Source organism: Podarcis melisellensis (assembly GCF_964234715.1).
Source record: "Podarcis melisellensis genome assembly, chromosome: Z".
Taxonomy (NCBI): Eukaryota; Metazoa; Chordata; class Lepidosauria; order Squamata; family Lacertidae; genus Podarcis; species Podarcis melisellensis.
Window position 1 is genome coordinate 24,745,009 of NC_138547.1, and position 26,830 is coordinate 24,771,838.

The 26,830-nt window shown below is 44.4% G+C and overlaps 1 protein-coding gene across 7 annotated transcripts in view; it reads right to left on the minus strand.

The window, feature by feature from the left end:
* PAK3 (p21 (RAC1) activated kinase 3) overlaps positions 1 to 5,881 on the minus strand; it is an 81,013-nt gene extending 75,132 nt beyond the window's left edge. For 2 of the 7 annotated variants that reach the window (XM_081897421.1, XM_081897422.1), the window contains exon 1: positions 5,621 to 5,859. The gene's annotated coding sequence lies outside the window, so the exon portion shown is untranslated. Of the gene's footprint in view, positions 1 to 722; positions 781 to 5,620 lie in introns of all 7 variants that reach the window. The other 5 variants (XM_081897420.1, XM_081897419.1, XM_081897418.1 and 2 more) reach the window with 5 other exon arrangements.
* Positions 5,882 to 26,830: the final 20,949 nt, after the last annotated feature.

Here is a 26,830-nt window from a genome sequence, read left to right on the forward strand (position 1 = left end):
ATGTACGTCACTTAACATTATAGTTGTGCCTTGGTTTTCAAACAGCTTAGTTCTCAAATGTTTTGGCTCCTGAACGCCACAAACCCAGAAGAGAGTGTTCCGGTTTGCCAAACTATTTTTGGAGGCCAAACATATGACGCGGCTTCCATGGCTTCCGATTGGCTGCAGAAGCTTCCTGCAGCCAATCAGAAGCTGCGCCTTGGTTTCAGAACGTTGTGGAAGTTGAACGGGCTTCTGAAACGGATTACGTTTGAGAACCAAGGCACGACTGTAATTACATTTAAGGGCGGGAGGGAACAGAGGCACTGAAAACTGTTGACACACAAATGCAGGTTGACAACCTAAAGAACGGTGCATGGTATATTCATTGCAAGTAATGAACTTATGAAAAGGAAAATTTTCTTCAGAGAAATAAAGCGCTGGGAAAATCTCCATCCCCTCATCACTTGCCCCGATAGACTGAGGGTGAGCATTGGAATCTGTTTCTGTTGGAAGTAGCAAAGGAGGTTGGAGCAACCGAAGTAAAGTCAGTTGCAGACAAGGCTCTGAGCCAGAGCTTCAGACCCAGGGGGACTGGATACAGTAAACAGAACCAGGCAGGTAAATGGCTAAGCAGTAAGGATGGGCAAACATGTCTCTTTCAAGGCATGAACACATTAAGGTGGTTGTTACCTCCTGCTATGTTTCAAGTCACACTTTATGTTGCCGGACACATTATTCACCTGATTTGTTTCCCGTGCCTGCAGTCCTCACACAGCTGTTATTCAGTGAAGCCATCACCTGTGCATATACAAACCTCAGCTTAATGAGTGATTACATTTTCAAACTGGATGGAAGCTGGTTTGAGGGAAAGCGCATGAAACGGCAGTATTTCTCATGAAGCTACAGAATACAGATGGATTGTGACAGTGAGTATGGGAGGGGGCAGGTAAGCCCCGCCCTGCATAATCAATCACATGACAGGGCACATCGGCATCATTTGAGGGCTTGTCCCCCTCAAATATTTCATTGGGGGAGGAGCAAAGGGATCTCAGCATCTAGGAATTGGCTTCCAAGGATTGTGACTAATGCTATGCATTTTGGGCTTCCAACACCAGTTGTGGGAGTGCACTGGAGCCAGAGTAAATGGGATTGTGTACCCAGCCTCAGTTTCCCTGTTTCTCATTCTTCCAGTGTTGGCCACATTGACACTCTTAAAGCACTATGATGCCACTTTAAATACTCATGGCTTCCTCCCAAAGAGGAGCTGGAAGCTGTAATTTGCTAAGGGTGCTGAGAGTTGTTATAAGACCCCTGTTTTCTTCCCAGTGGTTTCCTTCTCAGACTGATTTCACAATTACCGTATTTTTCGCTCCATAAGACGCACCAGACCACAAGACGCACCTAGTTTTTGGAGGAGGAAAACAAGGAAAAAATATTCTGAATCTCAGAAGCCAGAACAGCAAGAGGGATCGCTGCGCAGTGAAAGCAGCAATTCCTCTTGCTGTTCTGGCTTCTGTGATAGCTGTGCAGCCTGCATTCACTCCATAAGACGCACACACATTTCCCCTTACTTTTTAGGAGGGAAAAAGTGAGTCTTATAGAGCAAAAAATACGGTAATTCTTCTTCATGGGGAACTCTGGAAATTGTAGCTCTAGGGGTGGAAAAGAGGTTTCTTAAGAACTCTTAGCACTCTTAACAAAAACTATAGTTCCCAGGATTCTTTGTGGTAATATAGCTTTTTTAATGGATGGTGTGAATGTGGCCCTTGTTCAGTTCTTTACATTTCTATATCAGTTAGTGGAGTGTTTTTCTTTAAGACCTCATGAAAATTCAGCATCACTTCAGTGCAAATTTCTCCTAACAGAGCAGATTCTGGTATGTAGTTTTGACTGATATCCTTTTTTTTGTTTTTTTGGAAAGCAAAATAGCCAACTCAGTAATTAATTACTCAGTAAGTAATTAATGTGTGAAGAGCAAACGTTCATACAACTGTAGACTAATATGCATATTTAAGTTCTGGACTTAAGCAGTAGCCCAGGAAGCGCAAATCAATTAAGTTCACTTAATTGTGGAATGAACAATATCTTTAAGGATCTCTAGCAGCAAAAAATACATAGCATAAAAACAAAAGCAACATTTAAAAGCCCCGGCAAAACAGAAACTTCACCAGACCATGAACTTCTCTAGGAAAAGAACTCCAGAGATGCGAGGTCAAACCAGAAAGTGCCCTGTCTCTGGTCACCACCTGCCTTTCTTCAGCTGGATTGGGACCACAAAGCAAGAATTTGTAAAGCACACGGTTTTACCCAAAGACTTATAGGAACTGAGGCTCTGTGAGGAGGAAGCTGGAGATCCCAGGATTCTTGGGGGTCGCCATGACTGTTAAAGTGGTATAAATATGCTTTGAATGTATGGTGTGGATCAGCAGGTTCATGTTGAAGCAGGTGGTCCCTTTAAAATATATATAAAATACCACTACCACTGAAAACCAAAAACCCAACAGCAAATTGTAACTTCAGACATGGATAAATAGCAGCACTCAATTACTGCTGTTCTGCTTTAAGCTGCAAGTGATGTGGCAACTCTGGGTTGTGTCCAATACTATTCCTACTTAGAGACCCATTGAAATAATGGACATGCCTTCTTTCTGATGCAGCTTGATTCTAAAGTTAGTAATTAATGCAGAGCTGGGATGGCTTAATACCAAGAGAAAAGGTTTCCCTGTAGCCTCCGTTATGAAGAAATTCACCCAAAGAAGGTGCAACAGAATTTGTCAGTCACCTGAAACAGGCACTGTCTGATGATACCCCACCATTATTGCTGCAACTATGCAAAGGGAACTGTCCACCCAAACTTAAGAGGAACTGTCCATCCTTGTTATTGGGCATTTGTCAGTCATATTCCATTCACAGGCCTCAAACTATCCAAATATTCACTTTCTAGAGATGGCAGCAAATGGTTGGACTACCTGAGGTCTGCAATGGCCGAAGTAGACAATCCGAATTGCAGAGTTCTTGCAATTACATAGTTCCTGCCTTTCATATCCTTTCATAAATAATAATAATAATAATAGCAGTGTGTGTCGGGGTCATTATTTTTGTTTGTTATTACGACATGCATTTTTGTGTTTTTATGTTGTAAACCACCCTGTGGTCTTCCAATGAAGGGCAGAACAGAAATTTAATAAATAAAATTGCCAGCCCCAGCAAAGTTGGTGTGCTCTTAGAACGGACAGCCTACCTTGCAACCAAGCTAGAACTAGAACCAGACCTGACAATCAACGATTCACACCTTGCAACGTACATGCTGAGCTCCGTAGCTATAGAAGGTCTACTACGGTCCTCTCCACTTCTGCGGAGCTCCTTCAGAACCTTATGTATACACAGATCAACCTTCCCCAGGTTCCAACACACTGCTCTTTCCTTTGTTTTTCTTTCAGTGCCTCATTGCACTACATGGTTAAACTATGGTAAATGTAATAGTGGCCGCCAACATGGGTGGCCTTAAAGGAGGATTGGGAAATTCATGGAGGAGACAGCTGTCAGTGGCTACTAGCCCTGATAGTTATGCTGTGCCTTCATACTAGTGCCTGTGAATCACAACTGGAGAAAGAACTGTTGTGCTTAGGCCCTGCTTATAGGCTTCACATAGCCATCTGATTGGTCATTGTAGGAACAGGATACTGAGCAAGATGGGGCACCTTTGGCCTGATGCACCAGGATGCTTTCTTATACCGCTATTTCACTCAACCTCTCACTGCACACCACCCTTCCACCTTGTTCCTTCCTCTATGAACATCACCAACTGACTTCCTTCCTCTTTTCCCTCCTCTCTCAAGCTTCCCATTTCCCACTCAGGCAGCTCTCCTGCCTCCCCCTGCCCATCTTCCTCACTGGCATAGCAAACCCATCTTCCTCCTTAGCATCAATCTGCCACCCATGATCCCTCTCCTTTCTCCCAGCCCTCCCCTCCCCTCTCCCACCAGCTGTGCCTCTGGAAAATCTAGAAATAAACTGCAGAATGTTAATTTATGAATCAAGGAGGAGTCATGGGGGACCACTTGATTTCATTCCCCACCAGGGCCCAGCATTTTCTATTATCTTCCCCTACAGCAGATAGCTGCTTCACCCACCCCTCAGAGTTTCTCCCTCTGCCTACCCCCCCCCTGCTGCCACCACTGTAACAGCCAGCCATGTTGACACCATCCCCGCATCCCCCCCCCCACTTCCCCACCCCAGTGAAAGATTCAAACAATCAGATCTATGTCTGGTCTTTGACCTGCTGAACCGAAACCTCACTCGACCTTGGCAGCCCTGCCTAGGGGTGCAGAATTTTGACAAGCTCCAAACCCCAAAAAATATGATCAACAAGAAATGCAGTGTAAAACATACCAAACCCCAAAATTATTTCCTCAGTATTAAAAAAAAGAAGTGATACACATCTTGACAAAAGGAAGAGGCATCCCCAGGCACATGAAAGGTGTTGAAAACCATACATGAAGACAAAATGCCAGTGCCCAAAGAGTCCCATCCCAGTTAGAGACACTGAAAATAAACCTCTTGACCATGAACCCTTTTTTTTTTAAGTAGAGAGAGGGGAGATAGGGGCCATTTTAAATGGATAACAAGATCAGCATTCAGCTGCTGAGGCCCACTGAGTCACACATGCTTAACAATACTAGAGACAATCCCATTTTTGCACCTCTGCTTTTTAAAATCATTTTCACCATCATTTTCTTATTGCTGCTTAACAAAGATGCACTCATCGTCTTCCATTCTGGTGCCCAAATACAAACAGATCCTAAAACCTGCCATGAAACAGAAGGAGCAAAGAGAGCAGTAGGGAGTAGGATAGTGCATGGTGACAGTTCCTTACTTGGATAACGTAGCCATACATACAGGTCTGGGACAAAGGGAGGAAGCCTAGCAAAAGAAACACCAGCATTTCAAGATCACAGACTAATGCCTTATGGGAGAACATCCTTACATTGTATTAGCCCCCAAAGCCCCCTTTCAAAACAAAAGAAAATACAGAAATGGCTTGAATGCATTGACCAGGAAAACACACACACACACACAGACGGTACTACAATAAGGCCACGTCTCTCTCGTGCATCTGAATAACAACCAGAGCCTGTATTGTTCCCTTTCGATGGGAAGCCCATCAAGGCAGCTCCTGCCGCTGACATCCGTGTTGACACTTCAGTCAGCAGCAAGAACAGATTTCTGCATTTGCAAAATGCAAGCCCCCCTTCCCATTTTAGCTCCATCCCCTCAAGAGTTAAACTGCTATAAGATGTCAGTCTCCAGATTTTCTGACACTGCTGTTATATATATTTTTTTTAAAAAAACATTTACAAATCAGAGAGGAAGGGGGCAGGGAGATGCAAGATGCTTTGAAGACAAGGAACAAGACCCCTCCACCGAAGCAAGGTTTACGCACCACTATAAAACGAAAAACAAAGCATGCATTTTCTGGGATCCTCTTTCTCCTGCAGCGGAGACAGAGAAGCTCCTTGATTGCAAAAGCAGAAGAATGCGTGGCTCAGGTGTCAATTGCAAACGTAAGGTCCACAGGCCAGCCCTGTTCCCAGTGTAACAGCAGCAAAGGGGGAAATGAGGTTGGGGGAAGCATTACCTGCAGTCTGCCCTGTCATGCTGTATCCAGACTGTCGGCCTCTTAGGGTCTGGTATTGTCATCGAAAGCAATACCCTTTGCAGGAAAAAAAGAAAGAATGGGGAGTGGGTGAGGAGGGAAAGGAAGGCACACTCCTGGCTTAGTCCATTAAAAGGCTTCCCTTTCTCCCCATAGAGCAGCTTCTGACCTCCAATCCTAACATTAGTAGCTTGGATGCTTCACTGCCTCAGTGCTGTTCCCTAGCACATGTCGTCACCAGGCTCCTGCCGCCCTGATTGGCTGAGAGGGAGCAGATAATAATACTACTAATAGCACTGGCAGGGCAGGGGAAGACAAATCTTATGTTTCAGAGACAAGCAGCTGTGGGAATCTGAGGCGGGCGGCCTCATTCAGAAACTTGAATCCAGCCCCCGCGCCAGTGGCCTTTGACCTTTCCCCTCTGCTGGCTTTAGATTAAAGCCTAGGCAAACTTTTAAAAAGTTGTGCTTACCCAAGCACATTCCTTATGACTATATGAATGGAAAGGGTATTATATTATTATTATTATCAGGTGGGTCCTGATTATTTCAGGATCCAGACTAGCAGCAGCAACAACAACAACAAAAACTGCCCTCTTAGAGCAACTCACACTCAGGGTCATAAAATAATTTTAAAACACACAATTTAAACAAGTGGCAACATTAAACACACTCTAGTCTAGCCAGGCATGTCTCACAAACCAAAGTTAATAATATGGCATGGTTCAAAATAAAGAACAGCACTCATTTAAAAACTAGCCTAGCATCTTTGTGTATGAGAACTTGATTATTATTATTATTATTTTTTTAAAAAAAAAAGGCTTAAAGGCCTGTTGGAAAGCAGATAACAACAAAATATTCTTAATCCAAAGATTTCCAAAGAAGCCCTAATAGAAATAGACTGAAATAGAGGAGCAGATTTTTTTGATAATTTTTTTTTACACACACACACAAATTAATTGCACTTCAGGACTGCTGCTCACACATGTTCTTGGCTTGCAACCCTGACAACACAAATGGGTTTCTTAAAAGCTAACTTTTAAAAAACTATGGTAAGATAGCAAAACTGCTGGTTGCTTTTTATTATTATTATTAGGGGGGAAGGAGCCAGTATTTCTTGGCTGCCTAGCTTTGCTCAAAGCAAGAGAATAGATAACTCTAAGAAACAGTTAAAGGCTGACATATTGGGGTCGTTAAAGAGACAAATTACATGTGTTAATCTCATGTGCTGCTTGAGGAAGCCACCTCACTTGGCTGAATGGTAAAGCTGGGTTAGCATCCACCAGAAGGTAAAGAAAGGAAGGCAAATGCCAAAGGGAGGGATTCCTGCAACCAAGTTACCATCACTAACAAGGCCCTCACATGCATAGTTTCCTGATTTGTATGCTATGTCTATGAGCAATGTGTCAGGGGTAACATGTTTACATGTGATGAAGTTACAGGTAGCTACACTATTACCTTCAGCCAAGTTGAGGACCCATCCCAGCCAAAAAGGATGGTTTCTCCCATACTAAGAAAAATTACACACTTTTACTTTAGAACATCCAAAATCTTGTCATCATATTCATTTTTCATTAATTGCATGATCTGGCAGAAAGCACAAAAGAAATCCAACTAAGCATTGTACTGTTTGTTGGCTTTGAGTCCTGTCCCCCGTCCAATAAAATATGATCATTCTGATGTCACTGCAAGAAATGGTGCTCTGAGATTTCCAAGTGTGTTTCCTTGGGATTATCACTGGAAATAGATTAAATCACATACAGATGCTCTACAGGGGAAAGAATTGGGCACTTCCACAACAATGTACAGTGGTACCTCGGGATGAAAACGGGATCCGTTCTGGAGCCCCGTTCACATCCTGAACGGAACATAAGACACGACGGCGCGTGGGCGTGGGCGCAGGTCGCATTTTGCTGCTTCCGCGCATGATGTCGTTTTGAGCATCTGCGAATGTGCGAGCGGCAAAACCCGGAAGTAACATGCTCCGTTACTTCCAGCTTGCCATGGAGCGCAACTCGAATGCACTCAACCTGAAGAACATTCAACTCGAGGTATGACTGTACATACTACAGCTCCTCCATGGAGATTTCATGGCTGACTGTAGCTCACTGTAGCCGAGTATGGAATGACAACATTGTATGAGGTGCTCTGGTTCCTATCCAACTTTCTGTCTGGGCAGGGCCAGACAGCCCATGAGGCAAGTTGAGGCAACTGCCTTGGGTGGCAGGTTCAACAGGGGCAGCAGATCCCAACAGAGAGCTTTATTCTTGTTCCTGATGTCAGATCTTCACTCACCCCTTCCATCCTTTGTGGGAAAGAGACACCAGTTCACGCAGGTGCTAACGTGTCTTGGGGTAGCCCTGTGTTTGGGTCTCCTGCATGGTGAGGCAATCCCTCACTGGCTTTGGTGGAAAGAGCTCCTCAGCATCTCACATTAAACCTAACTACCAGCCTAGTGGACAAAAGAGAGTGGTATAGTGGTTAGAATGATGGACTGGAACCTGGGACACTAGGGTTCAAATCCCCACTAAGCCATAACCCTCACTAGGTGACCTTGGGCCAGTCACTGCCTCTCAGCTTAACCTACTTCACAGCATTTTCATGTGGATATGGTGGGGAGGGAGAGAAACTACCTTGAGCCGCTTGGAGGATGTAAATCTAATAAGAAGTAAATGAAAGGTTTTTAAATTTTGGTTGCCCAGTTTCACTTAGAGGAGGATTCAAAGTTTGAGTTGGGGAAATAGTCAGCCATCACAGCTTGATCTAGAGTCAACCACATGCAGGAGTACACAAAAAAGAAATGAGATGTTGGAGGTGGAAAACTGGAAGCCTAAGGAGGAATCTGCCTGTCAATCAAAATATTCCAAAATAGCTGTTCATTAGTTCCCAGAAGGCATCGTTTGACAGCTCATGGCATTAAGAGATCCCTTCTGTTGTTTAATTTTACACAGGCTGCTCATGAATAGCAACATTCTCTGATAAACAGTCTCCCCATTACCCCCTGAGCAGTTAGCTGTGAGCCCCAAGAAGGAAGTGGGACTTTGTGATATCAGCTGGGTTAAAGATTATGACATCAGAGCAGCCAAGCCAATGGCAAGATATTGGGTCTGGGTGCAAATGCTGGGTGTGAATGCTGTTATGAGCAGACTAGCTCACAATGAGAATGAGTCTTGTGAGAGAAACAGAAAGCAGTCAGATGGAGAGATGGTGAGAATTCAGGGGGAAGGCATCACTCAGAGCCCAACAGCCAAACAAGCCCTTTCAAGAACACCAGTAAGTTGTTCTCTGTCATTGTGTGAACATCAGCTTTCATCAAAATGTGAACATCAGGGAAAGTGCTTGCCATTCTCAAAATAACTAAGAAGATAATTTCAAAGAGATAGATGAAAGTTGCACTGTGCATTGAAAGTTTGCCCTGCAACAATGAGGATTAGAAACTTTGCTCTTTTATCAGTACTTTGGATTTCAATTCACATCAGTCCCAGTCAGCAGAACCATATGAAGGTGGAGTTTATGGAACCACAGCCATGCTGTCTAGGGCTGATGGGAGCTGGGAGTCTGAGACATCTGGAGGGTACTAGATTGGCCTGGCCTGTTCATGTTTAAAACAGGAGATAAGGATTTACTTATTATTTAATTCTTCACAACAAAAAGGGTGTGGGAGTGAGGGGAGATACACCCTCTCTGTGCCCCATGCTTTCTACAGCAGTCAGTTGTTTGAAACACTTTCCTCTTGAGTCAGCATTTTTCTCTCCACTGTTCTTTTTGCAGGGCTGGCTCAAGACATTTTGCTGCCTGAGGCAGAACTGCAAATGGTGCCTCTGACACACACACACACACACACAGAGAGAGAGAGAGAGAGAGAGAGAGAGAGAGAGAGAGAGAGAGAGAGATCAGAAGTCAAGGGCAGAGTACCCAAGATAGTAAACCTGAGGCAAAGGATCTCAGCAGCATTTTTCATCATCATAATCTGTTTATTTCTATACCACCTTTTGGCCAAGACCCCCAAAGCTGTGAACCAATTAATACAAGAGAAAATATAATAGCATTGGTTGGCATTCATCTGTCTCAGGGGACAATGGAGGAGTGTGCCTTTGGAGGTGAGGTTAAACTGTTGGAAGTTACAGTGGCTGCTGTGGCTGTAGAGACCAATACTAGGAGACACAGGTGTGAGCTGGGTACACGGTGGAGACCAAAGGTGGACAGGAGCATGTCATGCCCCCCACCAGAAGTGCTACTCCTCCCCTAGCATCCCATACACCCCAAAGGTGGGATATTATTGTAATAAACTGTAAAAAATAAATAGATTGTGAGCCTGAGGGCAGGACCTATTTCATTACTGAACTTTGCAACCTGCTCTGTGAGCCTTTAATTTTTTTAGGGTGGGGGTGGGAGGGGGAGGTGGTTGAAGATAAGGGTTTTAAAAAGATCATCCAAATAGATAACTAAGTAAGCAGTTCTCTCCCTGACACCCGAGGAGATTTGTTGCCATCAGGACCGACAGTGCTGGGGTCAATAGACTAGTTAAATATAATGCTCATAATATGGAAAAAGTTCAAAATATCAAAAAAAGATCAAATATAGAAAATCTTATTTTAAAAACACAGTGGAATAACAGAATACGAATTCTACTAACATAATGTTATGGAATTGCATCTTGCCTTTTAAATATTATTGCAATATTTTATTCATTGGTTTTTAAAAACATGTGGTGCATAAACTGCGTAGTGAAGGTACCATTGCTCAGTAGTAGAATATATGCTTTGCACACAGAAGGTTGCGTGTTAAATTCTAGAACCCCTTCAGATCACAACTGATGGGTAAGACTTCCACCTAAGACTCTGGAGAGCTATATTTCCCTGTTAGACCAGTTTGTACTGAGCTAGAGATGGAACAGTGGTCTACCCTGCTGTAAGGCAACTTCATAAGCTCCTGTTGCAATGATCTGGTTTTAGCAACATCTGAATTTCTTTACACAAAACGCCTCCCCACTTTTTCTCTCACCACCACCACCCCACTTAAATCCGAGACAGTACACTTTACTTCCACGCAATTCTGGCCCATCAGCTATTTAATTCGCTCACAACAGCAACACCACAAGGCTATTTTTGCCCTTGCTATTTGTCACGGCTGGGACGTTTCAAGAGGGAGAGCAGCAAAAAGAGAGCAAGAAGCGCAAGGGAAACTCAAAATTAAAGTTTTTGGACCACTTCGACTATGATGTCATGGTTTCCCAGCCACACTCTGATTGGCCAGCATGGCTCGAGCATCTGCTGAGAGCTAAGGGCTGGTTAGCTGCCGGAGGTTCAGACCTTTCAGAGCAGGTTTGGATCAGGGCTGGTTGTCCTGACAACCTGGGGAGTGTCAGCAGCTCCTCCTGGTAACCAAATAACGAAGCCGCTGTCATCCCCTCTCAATTTCCCCCCAAATGGACGAGATCTTTCATCAGAAGAGATCATTCGTATTGTCTGAATAGGAAACGCTTGCTTGCTTGCTTGCTCGCGGACGATGCACGCAGCCTCTGCTTAGTGCTGGGTAGATCAGGAAACACCTAACAACAGATAACTATGGAAACCCGTGTTGGGCAGCCTGACAGCTTTGCGTGTGTATTAGGGATGCTCATCTGAGGGAGATCCTCTGACTCTTTTGGAAATTCCAAGCACAAGACAGGGATTCCTCAGTACTGATCCAAGCTACCTGTGTATGGTCCTCCCCTGCCACCATCACTACCACCACCGGTAATAAAATAAAATAAAATAATTTTTTATGGTTAGTAAAAACCAACCTCTTCAGTGGTATTTGTCTCAGACCAGAGATTGGTGAAAGCAGGGAATGATGGTGAGGGAAAAGAAAAACCTCTAAAGGCTTTGATGGGGTTTTCCAGTTCTCGTAACCATTTGTTGTTTGAATGTAGTTAGCAGGACTGGGTTGTGTATTTTTCAGTTATGCTGATTAGACCTTGGACTTTTTTAAAAAGAAAAAGGAAAATATAAGACACATTAAGGAAATTGTCAGAAAGCAGGACCAAAATGAATAGTACACGATTAATTAGTTAATAGAAACATATGTTTTTTATGTCCCTACTTATCATATTTAATGTTCCTGGAAAATCACCCTGGCCCTGGAAAACTACTGGCCCTATTTCTGCATAGGGTGAGGAACCTTGCTAAAATTTTGGTATTTGGAGTTGCTTGATTTGTTGTTCTTCCCGGTCCACCTCCTTCTCCATGAGCTCTGGAATGGCGTGGACGCAACTGCACTCTAATGCATATGCACTTCAGTGCATGCAGATGAACTCTAAGGCTTGATGCTGCGTGCATCCTGCAGCTGCTGAGAAATACTGTTACGTGTCACCCCAATGTCTAAGTGGCGTGAAATTCCAGAGGTTCCAGGTGCTAGCCCAAGGTTCAGTTTCCTTGGAATGAAGGACAATGTGATGTCTTTGAGACATATGGTTTACAGTCATACCTTGGGTTGCAGACGCTTCAGGTTGCGTTTTTTTTTGGGGTTGCGGACTGCCAAAACCCGGAAGTACTGGAATGGGTTACTTCTGGGTTTCTGTGGCCGCGCATGCACAGAAGCACTAAATCATGCTTTGTGCATACACAGAAGCACCTAATCGCAACCTACGCATGCACAGACGTGTCGCTGCGGTTGCAGACGCTGCGGGTTGCGAACATGCATCCCACACGGATCATGTTCGCAACCCGAGCGTCCACTGTATTTGCACACATAAGATGGAGGGGCTCACAGCGTTAACTCCCCAGATGGTATTGCTTTCCCCAAAGTCACAGCAGAGGATTCCAGCAGAAATCAAGCATGTCTCTCACTCTCAGGCCTCTGCCTGCTTTTAGCTCAGTTCTCACACAACTTCACTCCCTCTTGCTTTTGTCTTTCTCACTACAAGCCTGGTGAGGTATTTGCTCTCTGGCACAGAGCAACCTCCTTTATTATACTAACAACCATACTTAGGTGGCAACTAAGCCCCTTGCCTGGCTAATTCAACAATGGAATCCTCCTTTAGATTTTACGGTAACCCTTGCTGGATTTAAAACTCCAAAAATTAGAAGGGACTCAGGCATCATACTGATTAGCCCCCGCCCCCAACTCAGAATAATATTTTGAACTGACAACATATTGTCATAACCCTGGTGCTTAGTAGTGACCTGGACACAGACTCGGAGACTATGGGGCTTGTGGTGCCAACAGAAACTACTGAACTAGTGAGTCCAGTATGTCGGACATCTAGAGGACTGGGATGCCAGAGACCGCTGAGCTTATCCCCAAACACAGGGGCAGCATACCTGCCTCCAAGAACCTCACACTACCCAGGTCAATGGGCTCCACACATGAATCTCTGGCCCTGCAGATACAATAGAATGCTAGGACCACAGAGATTCTGGATGTCAGTGTATAAATGGCTTTAGTGTGGTCCCAGGTGTATGTTATTTTCTGCCTCCACTGCTTGATGAAGTATAATTCTGAATACCAGTTGCTGAGACTAATGAGTGGGAAGAGTGCTGTTGCACTCAGGTCCCGCTTGCACTGACTGGCCACTGTGAGAAATGGATGTTGGACAAGATGGGCCTTTGGCCTGATCCAGTACGGGTCTTCTTATGATCCTATGTTGCTGGAGCAGGTTGCCCAGTAGGAACTTGCCTTCCTCTACCAAACCCCAGAGGTTTCTCCACAGGACCAGAACAGGATATATATTCTAGAGCAATATGGGGAAGGGCTGTGGCTCATTGGTTGAAGGGCAGCATAGGCATTGCATGCAGAAACAGGCATTGCATGTTTTATCCCTGGGGGTTTTCAGTTAGGACTGGGAAAGACTTGTGCCTGAACCCCCCGGCAATCCCATATATGTTTACTCAGAAGGAGGTCCCATTAAATTCAATGCCAGGTGAATTTAAGTGAGCATAGCATTGCAATTTGCCATACATGCTTGCCTGCCCCTCCCCATTTCAGACTATGGTCATCTGGCCCTTGTTTTGGCAGCTCAACTATATTTCAAAGTAAAAGGAAAAAGGTAAAGGGACCCCTGACTGTTAGGTCCAGTTGTGACCGACTCTGGGGTTGTGGTGCTCATCTCGCTTTATTGGCCGAGGGAGCCGGCGTACAGCTTCCGGGTCATGGGGCCTGCATGACTAAGCCACTTCTGGCGAACCAGAGCAGCACACGGAGATGCCGTTTACCTTCCCACCAGAGCGGTACCTATTTATCTACTTGCACTGGCATGCTTTTGAACTGATAGGTTGGCAGGAGCAGGGACCGAGCAACGGGAGCTCACCAGTCGCGGGGATTTGAACCGCCGACCTTCTGATCGGCAAGCCCTAGGCTCTGTGGTTTAACCCACAGTGCCACCCGCGTCCCTATTTCAAAGTAATGACATGTAAATATGAATATTAACACATTTCAATTACGGTAAGCACCAGCCCATTCAGACTGTGTTTAATGGACATCTGAATATACTGCTATTATACTTTAAGTGTCTCCTGAATGCCAGTTAACTAATTTAATACTTTATCACTAACCAATAATAAGTTACTGTAGGTGTTTTCCCCACCCACCCAGCCCCAGCACAGTTGTGGAAGGCGGACATACCGTAGTTCAATTTTCATTTGAGACAGGAAGAGATGAGGTTGTCGCCTCTTTTCAAAAAGCTAGTCCTCGGGACTTTGCTTCTTTAGCAAACATAAATAAAATAAAACAAATGCAACATTTAAAAAAAAAACAGAAGAAGGGCTGCCATCATTCTGGGTCCATGGGCACATTTGCAAACAGAAGGGACAATAATGGACATCTCACACACAGAGATCTGCAACCAAGCATGTACCACAAGTTGGCCCCTGGAAGGTTGCTCAGAAGGCTCTCAGTCTAAAAAAGATTTCCCCATCCCTTAGCCTGCCTGAGCTGGGCTCTCCTTGAGTTCTTATTATGCCAAAGCTGGGTTGGCAGGACCTCAGCTAAGCTTGGAGTGGAGCAGTATCTCTGTTTCTGCCAATTTGCCACTCTAATCTGGCTAATGAATGGGCAGCTTTAGGCCAAGGGGGTCACCCAGAGAATCACATCTGTCTTGGTTACTGTAACCTCATCTCACTTTGCTAACAACATCCAAATGGCTCTCTTTGCCAAGTTGCGACATTTGAGTGGGTTACTGGCAGGTGTAGGTTCTCCCTGTGAATGGTTGATAGGCAGATGGCTCCCATTGTAAGAAAGTCCTTCATCTGAATTAAAGGTGAGAGTGTAATCCAGAAGGGCATTCGGGTATCCAAATCTTCTCTGACCTGCATGCTACAGTACCTCTTCTCTGCTTGAACCCACACAACCTTACAGATCTTCCCCTCCCACAACCTTACAGATCTTCCCCTCCCATCACTGAACCCACGATGCATAAGCAATGCCAGTATTCATGTCTGCTCTTTCAGCAACATCCCTAACCCAGAAGCCCTTATCTCAAATCCCAGATAGGCAGGGGCAATTTGAAGACTCTCTGTATGTGTTCAAAGACACTCTATTCATATTCACTTGTCAGAGGGCAGACTGCTGCTATTTAAAACTAGTTTTACATGGAGGCCAACATCAGAAAGCTAGTGAGAGATGAAGAGTGATGGGAAGCCATTCCTTTCTTCTGGCTATGGTTCTCAACCTGAGGAACTCCAGCCCCTGAGCCTATGCTTGCTCAAAATACCATACAAAATGGCAGCAGGGTTCTAGCAGCCAAGAAGGACTTCAGATAGATGTGGCAAATGGTGGTAAGTTTGATTTGGTCCTACTGACAATTTAACTGAGCATCACTGGCTTAGGTAGATCATGCAGAACTGCAGAGCAGCCCCTCTGCCAGTTGCTCTAAATTATCAGGAATATGCAAGCAGCTGGAAAGCATGGAATGGCAGAGTGGGAGAGAAAAAGGCAGGTGTCACTTTTGAGCTTCACAAAATGACCATATAAAACGGAAGCATGAGACCATTAAACCCAGGGACTAAAATTCCCTACCTGCACCAGTGAACAAGAACCACCTAGTCCAGTGGTTCCACATGGACCACTTGAAAATTGCCAATGGGCTTGGTGGGCCACTTAATGATTTTTCTGTCTGTTGTAGGAATTGTAATGCACTGTGCTAGATGCTGTGCTGTATGGTTTTAAATTGCATTTAAATTGCTTCTTTTATTTATTTTATTATATATATATATATATATATATATATATATATATATATATATATGCTTTCGTAGATTTTCACGGGTACAGGAATGCAGGTTTTGGTGTCCTCGGGTGTCTTCCCGTGTAAAAGTTGGGGTGTCTAGGCGACGTTTCGACGAGGTCTCGTGAAGATGACGAGTGAGACCTCGTCGAAACGTCGCCTAGACACCCCAACTTTTACACGGGAAGACACCCGAGGACACCAAAACCTGCATATATATATATATATATATATGCTCTTGTTTTGCAATTTGCATACCTAGAATTCAAATTGTAATACAATGAAATGAAATAAATGAAATAAGCAATAAATATTCAATTAAAAATCAATATGAATATTTAATGTCACATGTTGTGGACCACCAGAATTAAGCTCACCGACCACTGGTGGTCCACAGATCACAGTGTTGGAACTCCTTATATACATAGTTGCTCTAGACAGAAGTGTAAAGCAGTGAGTAGGGAACAAAAGAGACTGCGTAGGAAAGGATGCATTAGTCATTTTCGCTGACAAATCAAACCTACAGGATCTAGCTAGTTTTCTAGTTGCCGGAGCAGGCTGATTACCATATGATCAACCATCGGCATGTTCTAGGACAGGTTTCTTCAACCTTGTCCCCCCATATATAGTTATACTACAACTTCCATCATCCTTAGTCATTGCCTTAGAAGATAGCTAGGGATGAGGGTAGTTGTAGTCCAACAATATCTGAGCACCCAAAGTTGAACAACACTGATTCAGAGTAGCAAAAAAGGACAAAGAGACCATATTGTGACATTGAACTAATTTATAAATAGGTAGGGTCCAGCTTTACACATTTTTGTGTTGACATATATATTATAAAAGGTATTGATATGAAATACTGTAATAGATTGTTTTAACCATTCAGTGACCACTGTTCCTCTCTCTATGGTCCTATTTACTGGAGTGTCAAAGGCAGCAGTAAATATTTGAACTTGCTTGAGTAACAGGCTCCAGCAGTGGAAAACAAGGAGCTCTACAAAATTCTCCATGGGTGTACCCAGGGAGGTGCAGGTCCCCCTCCCTAAGTCAAGTAAATAAATAAGAGTACTTAATTAACTGACCAACTGCATCACAGATAACTTGGTTCTGCCCCCACCCCCCATAAAGCCTGCCCCACTAAAATAAATTCTGGCTACGCCCATGGGACTCTCTGTGTTAAAAGGAATAAAAATCACATGTCAAGTTGAGTTCAAATCAGTCCCAAGAAAAAGCTACATCCTAAATCTTGGGGAAAGGATAAGCAGCTTCCTTGGAAAATGGAACGGACTGCCAGAATCCCCTACCCCCATGTTTCCTCCTCCATTGGTAGCTTTGGGAGAAGAAGCTGCTAAGTGATTTCTCAACTTGATGTAATATTCTGAAGTGCTGGCCACCCAGTCCCTTTGCTGGAGAGGTTTGCTTGTACATTTTGTTCACATCTTTAATTGTGTCACACAGCAATATTGATGCCTTCCAGAGCTTGCCCCGTTCCTGCAAACTCATGGTCCCCTGAAGATTCTCAGAGGCTTTCCCAAGCTGTACAAAGTATGTTTTCATTGCAAAGGGATAAAAATGATTGGACTGCTTTGACAGGTATCAACTGCCAAGCACCTTGCAGCCAGACTCCCAGCTGGAAGGGAAATGCTTTAAGGCTGCCAGCTCACTGACTAACCTTGCCCGTCAGTGCCTCAAGCACAACGTACACCCCAGACAGTAACTGAGCCCTTGTATTTATGAGTTTATGATTTATGCTATGGCACTAAATGTACCCTCTGGTTAACAGAGTGACACAATCGAAAAAAGCGCAGAGATCCCTGCCTCAGGGAGCTGATAGACCTCTGTTGACTGGGACATTTTACACAAAAGCAAGTTAAGAAGCTGTGAAATTGTTTCTCACCCACTATGTTTCAAGTCACCTGATGCATATTACCCGTTTGGTTTCCCTGCACCTGCAACTCCCTAGGCTCCAGTACATAGAGGCAGCCCAGCTTCTAAATACCAGTTGCAGGAGACTACAGAAGGGGAGAGTGCTCTTGCAAGTTTCGCAAAGGCATCTGGGAGACAACTTGAGAAGAGGTTCCTGGACTAGATGGGCTATTGGTCTGATCCAGCAGGACTCTTCTCATGTTCAGGCTACGCGGTTCTGTGCACACAGCCTGCGGCATCATAACATGTTTTGGAAATGGGTGCTCCCAAAAACTAATCCACAATATCAAGTCAATGGGTTTGCCAAAGGGCCCCTTTTCATCTTCAGTGTATGTGGTAGTGGTTTGTTCCAACATGGTCCTTTCCCCATGCCTCCTGGGAACATTAGAAGCCCTCAGATTCCATGCCATATGGCATAACTGCCTCTCCATGCCAGCATCACTCTCCTGCAAAACTGGAAACACTTGCCTTGGAAAGGAGCTGCTCTGTTATTGCAGTGCAAAAGGTGGGGAACCTCAGTGCATTTGGGACAAATGCACCCTCCAAGTTCTCTATCTGGCCCTTGGGAGTCTCCTCAAACTACCTCCCTAGGCCTCACCCACTCCTGCTGGCCCTGTTTTGAACCTACCTTGATTGATTTTGCCTGGCTGGAATGTGTCCTTGAACTCTGAAGATGCATCTTGCTTGCCTGGCTGCAGATCCTCCAAGTGTCCTTATTTTCCAGGGACAGTCCCAGTTTCTGCTTTGACCCTTGAAAGTCCTGTTTTTCCTTATAACGCCCCTATTTTCATTGGATAAATGATGGAGGATATGGAGATATGCAACCCCCAAGCCAAGGAGATAAGTAACTATACAACTTTAAGAAGACTTCTGAAGGCAGCCCTGTATGGGGAGGTTTTTAATGCTTGATGTTTTATTATGTTTTATATATGTTGGAAGCCACCCAGAGTGGCTGGGGAACCCAGTCAGATGGGCGAGGTATTAGTAGTAGTAGTCGTAGTAGTCGTAGTATTGAATTGGACATCCCTATTTTCATCAGAGCAATGTTGGAGGGTATGACAGAGAGAGGGGTGTGTGTGTGTAGAAACTAGTCTACAGTACAAAAGGGGGGAAAATACGTTCGTTGTTATGCCCACTTTTGCCTTTGGTCCTGCCCATTACTGCCCAAGACGGAATGAGACCCTCAGGCTGAAAAAGATTCCTAACCCCTGTTAGGTTTTCAAATGTTGCATGTAGCAAAATCTATGAAAATAATTATAACAACTGATCAGGCCATTGATAAAACCCAACACTACCTCATACTTTTTAAATAATTGATCACAAGGTATGGTGCTTGGCCAAGGAGCCAGTGGACAAAACACAGGTGGCAGAAGCATTAGGAAAACAACGCATAAGCATGTTTATATGCCAGTGCTCAAAGCCTCCTGGCCAAAACGGCGAATATGCAGTGTGTGTGACTTATTATATAAGAACATAGATATTGTGGGCACATTAGAAACACAGCAGAATGGCCTGGAGACCTTTTGGAGAGTATTGAAAGAGTTGGGTAACCTGGTGAAGAGACAGTTAAGTGGTGACATGATACTTAAATATTTGAAGAGCCAGTCACACAGCTGATGGGGCACTTTTTGCTTGTTTTTTCCAGAGCAGCCTTTTGGCTCTGCCAGGCCACCCCCTCCTTCAGTGCTTTTGCCTGGCTGGAACATGTCCTTGAACTGTGAAAATGCCTCTGGAAGAAGACTGGAAAGACGTATGGTTTTGTGCACAAAGCTCTGACTTTGAGCAGCTGGAATGTAACCCAAGACACAAATGTAAATGGTCACATCCATTGCTTTCATTACTTTTGCATCTGGCCCTGCCAACCACTTGTACCTCTGGAAGGTTGCCCAAGAGGGCCTGGGGCCTTTGGGCTAAAAAGATGTCCCCTGCCTCACTGCATGGGGAAGGTAGTGATGGACTCAGGATGGGTGAGCAGAAGGCTGTTCGTTCCAAAAATGAGTTGCATCCCTTTGAGCATGCAACTCAAAGCATGCAACTCAAAACATAAAAAGCTTTGTGGATGGGGTGTGAGAGAACAGGGGCAAGTTTGGAACACTGCCACATGGGGGGGGGTTGGCACCATTAGTCACTGATTATTATTATTTTTTTAAAAAAAACTATTCTTAAAAACAAGCTGTCATTCTTTAAATTGACCCCACCATGACTATAAACTCTGTTCCACTTTGTTCTTCCTAAGCAAAATATGAAAGTTTCATGCCCCCTTAATTAGGACTCTAGAGGCCAAATCTTCCATGATTTTAATTCCCTTGCAGATGAATCCTTAAGGAGCAAGGATCCTGTTTTGTTTTTGTTTTTTGTTCATTTAACATGGGTAATGAATGAGGTCATAAAGTTCCATAAAATCCCAGCTGGACATTCCTGATTTATAATGCCACGGCCGTTTCAAGCAGCATCTCAGTGCCAGTTTCTTCAGCTCACATTCCCTGGAAGCCGTGTATCAACAGATCCTTTCAAAATATTGCTTAGTGACTGTCTTGAAGATTAGATATTATTCATGCCTACCTGCAGCATAACTAGGTCCTGGCAAAAGAAGCTTCTGCTTGAATCTAGCACAAAATATTAGGTAAGGAAATGAGATAGCTCAGTCACTAGAGCATGAGACTCTTATTCTCAATGTTGTGGGTTCAAGTCCCATGTTGGGTGAAAGATTCCTGGATTGCAGGGGGTTGGACTAGATGACCCTTGTGGTCCCTTCCAGCTCTACAACCCTATGATTCTAAGAAATATAATATTTCTTTTGTTCAAGGGATTAGTCAGGCATAGGCAGAGTAGCCCTCCTGCTGCATCTCACTGGCCTTCTGCCTGCAGCCAAACACAGTGAAGCAAACTTAGGCTGTTACACCATGCATTTAAAGCACCCACCCCCCCAAAAAGGGAACTGTGGCCTATTAAGGGTGCTGGGGGTTATAGTTCAGTGAGTGGTAAACTACAGTTCCCAGGATTTGGGCAAGCTTTTTATATATGGTGTATACACAGAATTAACCACCAAATTCTGTTTGGGCGTGAAGGGGGTGGGAGTGGGGGGAACAGAGGCAGCAGCACATAGCTGTCATTTTGCTGATAAACAAATATACCCTGGTCATCAAGTAATTGGAATATTAGCAGCTATATCCTGTGGGAAGAGCATGCACCTGCTATGCTAGAGCAGCAAGCTAGCTTAGGGGCTGCAGGGCAGACCACATGGCACACCTCTCTAGCAACAGAATTTGCCACCTGAAGCAGCTGCCTCCCTTTGTGTCATAGTAGGGCTGGCCCTGAGGATGTGGCTCCAAAGGAACAACCAGGAACTTAAACATTTTCCTTTGCAAACAAGGCTCATTGGCAGTGCTGATAACTATCCATTGGGAACTCCTTAGTAGAGCTGAGGAAGCTCAGGACTTTGCAAGCGTGGACAATCAGCTGATCATAAAGCCCTGCAATTCACAAGCACCAGTGATCATGGCAGCATGTGGAAGGGCACAAGCAGCTGAATGACAGTGCATGCAAAGCTTGCTACCTTTGACTGCAGCAGTTTGATTTCAAAGGAAAACAGATCACCTGACATCACTATGACATTGCATAGAGGCTCCACACAGCAGTCAGAGTTGGCCACAGGAGTGGAAGAGGTCCTGGATTCCATTCCTCACCCCTGATCTGCAGAGTCATTCCTAAATTACCCCTGGTGCCCCCTCTATGCAGAGGGGTGAAGAACCAGGATATTGCCCTCCCCACACAGGTAGAAATGACTAATTACAAATCTGCTGCCTACAAAGCAAAACCTCCTGACCTGATGGATCAAGCAAGCCACATGGTATGTGGATGGAGATGGAAGCTAAACGCTTATGGAAGCTAAATGTTGAAAACGGAGGAGCAACTCTAGGCATTAAGACCTCTGGGAAACAGACATCTCACAAAACCATGCAGCTGGTCACCTGTGAAGGGCTGCTAGGGATTGTCCCACATTTGCTGGAGGTAAAATGTTTACTTTGGCTCTATTCTGCTAATTCTGCAGTGTGACGTGGCTATTCCCCTTGATGCTGCTTGTAGCTGTTCTATGGTAGTTTTTATTTTCACTGTGAAACTTTCTCTTTTGTTGGGGGGGGGCACTGAAATCTCCAAGAAAAAGCTCAGCCTTCCATATGTTTTCATGCATGCTGATGACTGTTTCCCCACTTTACACATCCCAGTTGCCTGACAACTAAGCCATTGGCCCTTGCCAGTTCATTGCCTATTAGCACTGCCTGGCAAGACATGCACCCTGATTACGCTCTAGTTGCACCTTGTTATGTACCATGACTTGTGGCAGAAGGTGTCTGTGGATGTGCATTTGGGTGCAAGATCTGAATGTACACCACAGTATAAAACTAATGCTATGGGATGTATGGCATCTGCATGCAGATGTTTTCCATCCACATGGCTATACCTTCACATTTGGATATCTATTCCCATCCCTCTCCTGATCCAACTATAGCTTCACTTGATTGGTACAAAGGAAGCAGGGCTGGCCCAAAACATTTTGCTGCCTGAGGCAAAGAACAAGTTAGAACATCTTCCCCCATTCCATATACAGATGCTGATTAGACTGGTAGTTGGATGTTACTTCAACACTGGCAATGGGATAGCTTCTTCTACAGCACCAGAGAGTAGCAGGCGAGTCCAGGAGAATGTTGCCTCCCCCCACCCCAAGCATCTGCCACCTGAGGCACTTGCCTCATTGCATCTAATGGTAGGGCCTGTTCCAGTTCTGAAAATCAATATGTGCATTACAGGCAAGGCCAGCCTATAAGGTTCTTAAGTGGGTGGTTACTGACCAACTTCAAGCACTCTTAGATGAGACTGATTTTATAGATCAGTTTCAGTCATGGTTCAGGCCAGATTTTGGCACTGAAACCACCTTGGTCACTCTGTATGGTGTCCAATGTCAGGAAAAGGACAAGAAAGTGTGTGCTCATTGAGTCTTCTTAATCTTTGGCAGCTTTTGATACCATTGATCATAGCATTATTCTGGGGAAACTGTGAGAGTAGGGTGCATTGTTTTGTGATGTTTCCGCTGCAACTTGGATTGTCATCTGCAGGAAGTTGTGCTTGGGGGATGCTGCTGTGTTCCATAGAACCTCCAATGTGAAGTTCCACAAGGGTTGGTTTCATCTCCATGTTGTTTAACATCTACATGAAACTGCTGAGTGGGGTCATCAAGAGTTTTGAAGTGCATTGTCATCAATATGCTGACGACACACAGCTCTACTTATCCTTTACAGCTCAGTCAACTGTGGCAGTGGATAAGCTGGATCAGTGCCTGGCCTTGGTAATGGACTCAGTAAGAGTCAGCAAACTGAAGCTCAATCCAGATAAGACAGATACCGTTAGTGGGTCGTTCCGCTGCCTGGGCGAGTGGAATACATCCAACTTTGGTTGGGGTTACACTCCCCTTGAAGGAACAGGTACACAGCATGGGGGTACTCTTGTATCTCACACTATCATTGGTGGCAAAGGTGGTTTCAGTGGCATAGAGTGCCTTCTACCAGCTTGGGCTGATGGCTAAGCTACAACCCTATCTAGATGGTGATAGCCAGGCTCCAGTTGTCTATGCTGGGTAACCAGCTTCGACTACTGAAATGCATTGTACATGGGAGAGTCTCTGAAGAATGTGGCATGAACATTTAACTCCAGTTCCAACCCGACTACCAATTTGCTTCTGGGCCTAATTCAATGTGTTGACCTTTGAAACCTTATAAAGCTTAGAATCCCTATACTTTAAAGGACCATCTTCCCATATGAAACTGTCGGGGCCCATCATCTGAGGGCCTTTTCTGCAAGGAAGTTCAGAGGATAGTGATAAGAAAGCAGTCCTTTGCAGAAGCTCCCCATTTATGGGATGATGCCATTAGTACAAAGTCACTCCTGGACTCTCTTACAGGGAAACAATGTACAAACTGAGATAAACCTTTATCTCATTATTTCATAATGGCCTCCTTAGCAACAACTATTTTAGAAGGTTACAACGGAACATGATTCCCACCACCCAGATTTCTCCCCTATATTCCCTCAGTGGTTACAGGCATGGCTGAGGATGGCAATCTCATTAATGCCATTTACAAACCTTGACTCCTGTTTTCACTTCTCAATAGTATGTATCCTTGCGCCCCTCCCTGGCATTGTTGCAGTGATATTTCCTGGTGCATGTTGCTGCAAAATGCACTTTTCCATCAATTTATTTTGCTGGAGCCCATCTTATTGAAGGAAACAACAAAAACAAAATTGGAATGTTTTTGCGTACAAAACAGTGCAAGGAAGTCACTGTTTAAAGGTAGGCTTGCCATATGTCAGGAAAATTCCTGACATGTCCTGGTTTTCAGATGCAAAAATGGTGATGGGTAATTTTGCTGAATTGGCAAAATGTCAGGGAAAACCCGGATGTATGGCAATGTGATGAAAAAAGCAGCAGAAACAGCTCCAAAAGCTAAAATCACTATTCTGTCGGGAAGGTTTTACTTTTTGAAATAAGGCAACCCAATTAAAGAGAGAAGTTGACACTGCCTCTACAAAGTTAGTATCTGGACAGCAGACCGAGTGGAAACTCAGTCTTGGTGAGACGTATACCACTTCTGTATAAATTATACCAATTATTTCCAAATGTATGCGTATATTTAGCATCTGCAGATTTTATGCAAATCTCTGTCTCTGGTGACATACATTGCTCTTCTCGTTTGACAATGCATTTGTGGCTGCTTGTTTAGCATCACTCTTTTTGCCCTTCCGAGGGATAACCTTTTCCTCCACCCTGATAAAAATCCCCCAAAAGAAAAATGGCCAAATCCAAAACTAATCCCTTGCTTCCTACTTCCATAATTACTGTATCTCTTAAACATGACAGCAGGCAGGCAGGTGTCTTTTTGTAGTATCACTTGCTATCACTGCTCACTTGGAAACAGTAATTCATTAGTTTGCATTTTTATTTCTTTATTTTTTTGCTGTTACCTTTTCAGTTCATGGATGGTCTTTGCCAAGCACTCACGCAACTTAGCAGTGAACCTTCCTGTTCCCTGGAGTACCCAGTTTGGCACAGGGATCTTTTGAACACAGCAGATGCAATTCTGCCCTCGGGTAGCACTAAACATTCTGGATCTGTCCTGTGTTCAATCCAAGGGCAGATTCCTGTTATCCTTCTCAGCATTTCTCCCCTGGTCACCTCTCATCAAGTAATGGCTAGTAACTGGAAGTGGCATCATGGCATTCCGAATGCTCTCTATTTCAGCATCTTGACTTTTATCCATCATTTTTAAGTTTTAGGATTTTGTAAAATGTCATGGCAATTAAGTAAAGAGAGAGACAGAGAGAGATGTTCTCTTTTTAGCCATTATACTTTAATTTTTTTGTCCTTCACAGTTTGTTATAGTTATAGCAAGGAACATACATAAAACACTCACCCACACAACTGGTCATAAGACAAGCACAAGGCAAAATGTTACCCAGTGCCATAAAACCAACAATCGAAAAAGAAAAGCAGTCATTGACTCCTTAATTATTATTTCCCAAACAGATAAACCCAATAACAATGATGTGTATTTTTTTCTGATAAAGAGGGAAATGGTGAGAGATGCATTCAGCCAAATAACAACACAAGAAATTGTGCAAATAAGGGGTTTGCTTGAACTGCCGTGTACATTGAAAGAACATGCATGTTGAAAAAGAGGCATTAGGTCTTACACCAAATACATACCAGAGACATGTTTGGGAATTATGTGAACCGGTCCTATGTGTTTTACAGCTCAGCAGGGCCCAGGCACGGGACGCGGGTGGCGCTGTGGGTTAAATCACAGATCCTAGGGCTTGCCGATCAGAAGGTCGGCAGTTCGAATCCCCGCGACAGGGTGTGCTCCTGTTGCTCGGTCCCTGCTTTTGCCCACCTAGCAGTTCGAAAGCACGTTAAAGTGCAAGTAGATAAATAGGTACCGCTCCAGCGGGAATGTAAACGGCATTTCCGTGCGCTGCTCTGGTTCGCCACATGACCTGCTGGCCACATGACCCGGAAGCTGTACGCCAGCTCCCTCGGCCAATAAAGCGAGAAGAGCGCCGCAACCCCAGAGTCGTCCATGACTGGACCTAATGGTCAGGGGTCCCTTTACCTTTAGGGCCCAGGCACACATAAGAACATTATTTGTTTGTTTCGTTTATATGCCACCTTCCCAACCGCCAAGGGTTCAAGGCGGCTTATGTGGTTCTCCCCTCATTTAATCATCACAATGACTCTCAAACAATGCAGCTTTTTTTAACAGGGGAATTGCTCCATCCCCTTGATCATTTTGGTCCTTTTGACACATTTGTCACTGCAGTGAGGTTCAAACGACATGTTAATCAGAAGATCATTAACAGGCTCTCCCAATGTTGCTCGCTCTCTCCCGCTCTCTCTCTCTCTCTCTCTCTCCATATATGTTAACCAAAATGCAGTCATATGGTGGTTGCAAAAGTATTTCGGGGTGGGTTATTAGCCCTTTCCACTACACCATGGTGAGATACCACACAGTGGAAGTTTCTCCTAGTACCAGTCACCACATGGAAGCAGATAGATTACTATTACAAAAGATAAGGCTCAGTAAAGACTCAGTAACTGCACTGGTTCTCAATAAGGGTTGCCATATTTGTTTAACAAAAAACAGGACATCACAGAAGATCCCAAAATTGTGGAGCTTTTTTTTTTTTTTTAAGGAAACCACCAAAATTGACTTGCCTAAGATCCAGAATAAAGTGCTACCTTTCAGAAATTCCCCCCAGATGTCAATTCTGCCTTTGAAATCCCAGTAATGTCCAGGAAAATCTAGGCATACGACAGCCCTATCTCAATGTCACTCTGCAAACTGCAGCTAGACAAGAAAAATGAGATGGGTCCACGTCTTCCACATGCCTCACATTTTCCCTCTGGGAGGTTTTGTGGATTGGGGTCAGAAGGGTGAGGCAAATAAATGGGTAGTGGGGACACCAGTCAGAAGGGGCCCACTGAAGACATCTTTCCCACAGACCCTC